Genomic DNA, 7047 nt, shown 5'->3' on the forward strand with positions numbered 1-7047 from the left:
TTTATTCATCTCTTAATCTTTGGTAGAACCACCTAGTTATAGGCTTACAAGATAGAAGATTGAATACCATCATTTACAATATACCTATAGGTTACAAGTACTAATTACAAATACTTAGTGCATAGGTTACATAAAATCCAACGGTGGAATATTAAGAGGTATGGTGGTCATCCACCAACTCATGCATTTACAACACTTCCCCTTGGATGTCCACCATACAATGACATTGTTTCCTCATTAAAAACCTTGCTTGGAAAACCCAGTGGGACAAAACCAAAGCGAAGGGAAAAAGAGTGAAACTTTCTTCTGAATCATTGATATGGTGTTGGATGAGCTTATATTGCCTCGTTAAAACCTTGCTAGGAAAAATCCAGTGGGACAAAAACCTAGTCGAAGGGAAAAAGAGTACAACGCGCATCTGCCTTGAATGTAGTAGAATTGGGATGCTCTCCCTCATTGATATCTCCCCCTGATTAATATCTCTCCTTCTCTGATTTGAGCAATACAAGCAACATTGTCTTCATACATGATCATCTATCACACTATTCAACCTGCTTTTCCACTTTTTAAATTATTGAAATCTTTAGGAGTATCAACAACTAATTTAGTAGTTAGAATATGTTACAACAATATCAAATTTGAATTCAAAATACTCAAACTCTTAGTGTTAACTCTTAATTAAGAATATTGTGGTACTTTATATCCTTCAAGAGGTTGCTTCATCCGATATATCTCAAATATTTCATGAGCTTTGCGGATTTCCATGTACCATATAGTCTTAATAAATATGCATTTAACACATACTATAAGTTCTGCGTTAAAGTAACAACCGCACTTATAGAAATGTGGATGCATTTACGATGAGATTGGAGACTAAAACCACATGTCTCTCCCAGGAAACCTTATGTTATATTAGTGATTTTATTTCACTTCACAAACACCAATTCGTAACCTTCATACTGAGCATTTGTAATTTGGTGTTTGAGTTATAGGTTCAATATCCAACTCTTCTTATTTAGTGATAAATGGAATTGCCTATTTCCATTTTTGGCCAATCACTTAACTTGTCGACATTCATGAAACGTGATTTAATATAATCATAGCCCTTGATGATTGTAGTAGCTACTAATAAACCAAATGTATCATCAATTTGTGATCCCACAATTCTTATGTGCATGCGCATGCATAATTTATAATCATCTCATTGCTTTGGGGTACCAATGCCTCTTCAGGGGCTTATGTTGTCACTTATGGGACAAACACCTCTTTTACAATGAATTATTTAGAATATGTGGATCATAACCTCCTATAGAGCGTTATTTTTTTTATAGGGCTTGAATTTTTCAAATAATCTCCACTTCTCGGGAGTTAAGTTTTTAGAACCTATATTTCTGACATGCTTCAGGCATGCATTATATATATAGTCACCATGTTAATGGATTGTGATACGAGAATATCAATCCATGTTAGCATATGTACAACTTATATATGCATTATCTTGATGAGACAAAAGCGGATTGATTCAACACTATTTCACGACGTTCTTTAGGAATTGTCATTTCTCCCCCTAACGGCGGGAAAATTGTCTCAAAATGTAGGAAAATAAACTCACAGTCGTTATCAAAAATGTGACCATTTTAGTAGGCACATTCAGTAAAACTGGTGAAGTGATCCATAATTAGATGTTGTATAGGCTCACAAATATCCCCTTGAATTATTTCAGGAAAAATGGCTCAAAGTCAATTTTTGACTGAGATGATCTTATGACAGCTTTTATTTGTGAGCGTTCTTTGTAATGATATTGTTGGACAAGACAATAATTTGAGTCTTTAAACGATGTCCTTACAAATTTATAAAAATCTTATGCATCATTGTGGGATATGGATTGCCAAGATAGTCATGTCACAACATAAAAGTTATTCGGTCAATGAACTTCTAGTTCATGACATCATAATCTTCAACTATAATAGTTGTGTAATATTGGGGCCTCAAGAACTTTTGGTTCATAACATCATAAACTTCCAATCCACAAAAGAAAGTAGGAAGTTTCTCCAATAGACGCCTCTGGCTATCAATATTGGGGCGGTAATACAAAACATTACCATTGTAAAACGAAATTAATTAATAACCTAACATAAATAAAATAAAATAAAATAAAATAAGTAAAGTGGTATAAACAAGGAATAAAATAAATCAATTAAAGATTATGAAATTTCAAGATAATCCAATATTAATGTGGATTCAATATGTAAATAAAACTACAAGTTTAAGAATTGGATTTCCAATCAATTCAGGTTCATATAGGCACAAATAAGTAATGAACTTTAAGTTTATATATAGTATTAAGATCCATGAAAAATTATGAACTTCAGGTTCATATCAATATATATTCGAAACTTCAGGTACGAATACGTAGATCTAAATAAATTGAATTAATAGTTGTGCTTTGAACTTCATACTCAAATCGATGTATATGCACTCGAAACTTCTGGTTCAAGTTCTTGACATATGTAGGCCTTATGGAATTCTGATTTTGATTAATACAAAATCGAGGAGTTTTATGTCCTTATGTGCTCTTTAAATTCGCGGAACTTCACGCCCTCAATTATTTGGAATCAAAGAACTTCAGGTTCTGATTCAATCAAAATGACTCTATATCCTAATCTAGTTATATGATGAGGATCACGGAACTTCGAGCCCCTGATCTTTTGTATAATTCAAACTCATCATAATAATTAAGATCATACTTAAAATTAAATAAACAAACAAATAAAAACAAAAACATGGCATTATATTCATGTGTAATAAGAATAAGAATTTTTTTTCTTAAACAAGCATGATGAAGTCTGATGGTGAGTACAAAGAAACTCTATACCATGTGATGACTCTAGCTCATATAAGAAGAAAGAAAATTCAGAGAAAGAAAACATACCAAGAGCAATGTCGTGCTGATAACGTGTTATAAAACTAGAGGGAGAAAATGTAGAGAGAAGTGATATGCTAAAGATAAAGCTTCACCATGTTTATTCATCTCTTAATCTTTGGTAAAACCACCTATTTATAGGTTTACAAGATAGAAGATTGAATATCATCATTTACAATATACCTATAGGTTACAAGTACTAATTACAAACACTTAGTGCATATGTTACATAAAATCCAACGGTGGAATATTAAGAGGTATGGTGGTCATCCACCAACTCATGCATTTACAACAGTTTTGAATTTCTTAAGAAATCTTTTACATTTGCATGTCTTTTGTTTAAAATTAAAAAGATTTTCTATCTTTTTCAAAAAAATTCTGGCGTTTTCCTAAAGTAAAAGGTTTTTTTTTTTTGTAACTAAAACCTAAATTTACTAATAAGGAATACAAAGCTCGCATCGAAGTTTACGCCTTCTGTGGACTTTATGTCAATAGTAGGCATTTTGCCATCAATGGGCTTTACGCCTGTTTGTAAGTTTCTGCAGTGTGCTTTATGCCATTTGTTTGAAATCATTCATTGAGTTCACTGCTTTGTCTCCCTTACAATGAAATTTACAGATTTCGATCAAAAAAGAAAAGACGATAGCATCAAACTGACATAAAGCACTCAATCCTGCTGTTTATAGCATACAGACGTGACAAAAGGCATTGATTTATACCGCCTAAACTTTATGGTTAACGCTAACAAAAGGAGAAGAGTTTGTAATGTGGTAATTCTTTTGTTGAGTTTACACGAAATATATATTTTCATACAACCCTAAACTAGCAGAACATTGAATTTGTCCAGTTAGAAAAACTAAGCCCAAATGCCATCCAAGTTGTAGTGGCAGCTACTTCTGATGCTAATTGTCACATGTGACGCATCAAAATTCCATGTTTTTCAAGAAATAGTTGCACAGAAGCAGGTAGATTTGTTCTAAAAAAAATCCAAAAACCAGCATTATACTATTGAACAGAAGCTTCGCAACTTCTGATTCATACTGCTCGTATATGGAATACAGCATGAAAGCTAACACCAGTGCTGCAAAATATTTCCAACAAGATCAATATAAAGTTCCAAAGTTCAAATTAATATGAGATTGATTAACTCTAGCATGGTGAAATTGGCATTCCCTTACATACACCTATCACCACAGTGTGACAAAACCAACTTGAGACAATAGAGGGAAGCTGCAAACTGCATTGATCACAAAAGATTATTGTAAGATGTCCGCAAAAGAACAACTGCTATCAATGAAACTCTCCATACATATCAGAGATTGAACAAAGAAATATCAAACTTTGCCTATAGAAACAAGAGATTTATTGATAAAACAACTATGGTAAAATTAAAGAAATGTATCAAGTTGATGCAACCAATTTGTACACAAATGAATATAGGGAAAAGGAAAAGAAATTCAATGCAAACTTCTTTGAACTGGATCTGCAATTCATCTTTAGTCGAAAGGACCAAGTAAAGATGGAGGTGTTGAAATGACCGAGCCTTGATTGTGCGCTATTGTTTTTAAAGATACTGAAGAATGCTAAAGATCTGATATTTATGTTGAATTTCATTCAGGGGAAAAAGGCAAACATACATACTCGTACTTCACGCCTCAACAACAACAAAGATTTCCCTAAGCTGGGCTACATTATTGAACTTTCATATTTCGTTATCTCCAAAATCAGTTACATATTACTTTAGCCATAGCCTGCATTTAACTATGGAAAAACAAAAAAATAATAATAATTCCTTGACAAAAATAACAAACAATAAAGCAAGCACCACTGCTGTAATTCAAATGCCAAAAGCATTCCAGCATTTTAGGATCAGCTAAGACACCTAATTATTATTTCTCCAACAAGTATTATAAGTAAGTTACACAATAGGATTTGGAAGTAGCATTCGAAGCTTCTTAACTAGCACTAACAGTCAATTGCAGTGTAATTAACTTAAACACTCCAAATTGAATAGTTAAATATAAAAGCTAAATTGAGTAGTCAAATTTTCCTAATACACCAAAGAATTTTAACAACTAAACCTGCAATGCTCATACACTCTGCTCGGAAAAGGTTATACACAGAAATTACATGAAACATGAAATTGGAAAAATACTTGTAGAGTCATGCACTTCACTCAAAATAATGTATTATCGTAGTCCATACCTTGAAATTTTTTTCCCAATCATCACCTAGGGCCAGTAGTCTCATATAACAAACCCCTCTGTTCCACAAACATGCTATGGTCGGAATCATGTCTTTCACTACCATTTCAGGGATCTCAAAACAAGATAAAGATAAACCCTTTGGAAAAAGGATGGTTGCAATCAAGTCTTATGATACTTTTAAATGTCAGATGGACATGTAAGATGTAACAAAAAGGTTGTTAAATCCAAGCACAATGAAATGGTGGGAAATAATTTTCAAAAGTATACTGAACATGGAGAGAAACATATCAGACAAGTCACAAGCGAGAGAAGTTGCAACTGAATGAATAATAACAGCAATTTCCAGCTTTTGCAGGTCCTCTGCTAACTAACAATCTCAATATGTAGTTGCAAATTTTAAGGAACACACGAATTTTTTAAATATCATGACTTGAAAATCTCTATGTTGATAGAAGAAAAAAAAAACATGTGAACCAATAAAGAAAGATCACAAACAACCAACAGATATGATAGGAATAAATGCATAGCAAAACTTACTTCCAGTGAGTATCCAATCTCGTTTTGAGCTGCAGAGCAGTCGAAACCAAGTCCATCGGGCCCTGCCAAAAAAAAAACCCTAATTAAGAAAAAATGTCAGAAACAAAAGAAACAAAATTCAACGCATGGCCATCAAATTTCTGATTTTCCGCTTTCTTTCCGCGGCTTCCCAAGTCGGAGAGTTTTTTATTCTCTGCAATTCAAAAGAAATGAGGGCCTCCACTGGATCCAGAACATGAAGAAGTATTCTCGGCAGTGGAAGGCACTCGTCGCCCCAACGGAATTCGATTTCCTGGGTAACTCTTGAGATCAAAGCCCCCAGCTTTCGGCGGACGATTTCGTCAAGCTCGTCGGCGTCGGCCATTTGATCCGGCTACCGGTTGATCGACGATATTTGACGTAGAGCGTCAAAGAGAGAGACGATTCAAATTTGAAAAGGGGAGAGAGAGAGAGAGAGAGAGAGAGAGCAATGGTCGTGGGTATTGCGAGAAAGAGAGAGAGAGCCAAATGTCGTCGGTCGTCGGTCTTTTATAGTACTTTGCCGCGTCATAGCTACGCTACGCGGTTTTTCCAATTTCTTTTTTTTTTAATAATGTTTTTCCCAATTATGAACGTGTTTTCAGTTTTTTTTCCTTCTTTTATAAATTCTTTTTGTTCTCTTTAATGGCTTCATTTGACCATTTTGCCCCATTTAAAATTTTCATCTTTTTTTGGTATTGCTATTTCATTTTCATATTTCAGAGACACTACCTTGCACTGTGTACAATATTTACACACCATGTTGCAATGTTTATTTTGTATTGTGTAATTTTTATGTACGATTGCCAATCTAAATTAGGAAGTCTAATAAAAATCATATTTTCATGTTAGTTTTGTTAATAATTATATTTTCTGTGATAATGAAATTATGTAATTCGTCATTTTCTTGTAAAAAAAGAAACTACAAGTAGAGTAGTGTAAAGTAAGGATGGGTATTTCATCCGAATTATCCGCGTATCGAATGTACCGTACCGACGGTTTGATTTGGTTTGGTTAAATAATTATGTTTTAACTTTAATTATTCCGATCCGATTTGTACCGAGATTTTTGGTGTGGTCAACGGAAAAAATATTCCTAACCGATGAAAACCCGTACCAATATGATATTTATATTTATTCTATTATTTAAATACAAAACAAGAAACCAAAGATAAATACAATCAACATTTTGTATCACCCCCTTGTCACTGCTGTATCACTTCTTTATCACCATTCTATCACTTCTTTATCATCCGGGTATTGTAGCACTTTTTTGTCATAGAGGAATTTATGAATTTCCTATGTTTTCCAGTTTCAACTTTTGTCCCGTTTTTTATCTGTAACTTTCCAACTGTTAATCCAA

General features: G+C 33.4%; 1 long non-coding RNA gene across 1 annotated transcript; it reads right to left on the reverse strand.

Annotated features, from left to right (window-relative positions):
• Positions 3620 to 6520, reverse strand: LOC109946461. Its single transcript, XR_002269607.1, has 2 exons — positions 5668 to 6520; positions 3620 to 5186 (listed from the first exon to the last, which is right to left on the reverse strand). It is a non-coding gene; the product is annotated as an uncharacterized LOC109946461 (long non-coding RNA).

The sequence above is a fragment of the Prunus persica genome, chromosome G1 (genome assembly GCF_000346465.2).
Source record: "Prunus persica cultivar Lovell chromosome G1, Prunus_persica_NCBIv2, whole genome shotgun sequence".
NCBI lineage: Eukaryota > Viridiplantae > Streptophyta > Magnoliopsida > Rosales > Rosaceae > Prunus > Prunus persica.